The sequence below is a fragment of the Chiloscyllium plagiosum genome, chromosome 9 (genome assembly GCF_004010195.1).
Source record: "Chiloscyllium plagiosum isolate BGI_BamShark_2017 chromosome 9, ASM401019v2, whole genome shotgun sequence".
NCBI classification, from domain to species: domain Eukaryota; kingdom Metazoa; phylum Chordata; class Chondrichthyes; order Orectolobiformes; family Hemiscylliidae; genus Chiloscyllium; species Chiloscyllium plagiosum.
In genome coordinates, this window is record NC_057718.1 from 32,666,806 (window position 1) to 32,667,735 (window position 930).

A 930-nucleotide genomic window follows, 5' to 3' on the forward strand; every position below is an offset into this window, starting at 1 on the left:
TCACGCAGAGGGTGGTACGCGTATGGAATGAGCTGCCAGAGGAAGTGGTGGAGGCTGGTACAATTGCAACATTTAAAAGGCATTTGGAAGGGTATATGAACAGGAAGGGTTTGGAGGGATATGGGCCAGGTGCTGGCAGGTGGGACTAGATTGGGTTGGGATATCTAGTCGGCATGGACGGGTTGGATCGAAGGGTCTGTTTTCCATGCTGTACATCTCTATGACCTGCCCCCTATTAAAAAAACACGGGACTGAGTCGCTGTTTCTTTGTCTGCTTGCAAGTTGCACTGAGTGTTTTGGAGGAATTCTTGCCATGAGGCCCAGCGAAATTTCATGCCACAGCCTATCAAACATACCTCATTAATCCACCTACCCCATCCCTATGGCATCCACCACATCCAATTCAATCACCACCTTACCATGCACTGACCCTGAAACAACTCGCCGCTTACCAGAGATCTGCTGGAAGATCAGCATCCCTGGCACCCACGGCACCTTTAAAAGGTCACTTTACATCCAAATGTGCACTGGCATTCTGAAGCTGCTTTCCTCATTTTCAAACCATCCCCTCCAATAGAACCTCCAGGTCCCTGTCAGAAAATAGTGCCATTTCCGCCTCTCTGACATCTTCAGAAAACATCCCTGACTGAGCAGGGAAGCTTCAGAATGCCAGAGGCAACAGTGCCAACAGACCCTGGTAGTTGGTCCAGCTCAAAGCCATCCCAATGGTCCAGCAGAACAGCCAGCAGTGCTTTCACAAGGCCAATAACCTTCTCTGCTGTGCCAGAGGCAATGTCATGCATTTCTCAGCAAACGAGGTCTGCTGATGCATCCATCTCCTACCATGGCTCATGCTCTGGCACTTTCACTATAACTTGCAACATCTTCCCTCGCTTGTTGTCATTCCCCAACCAACACCCCCCCCCCCAC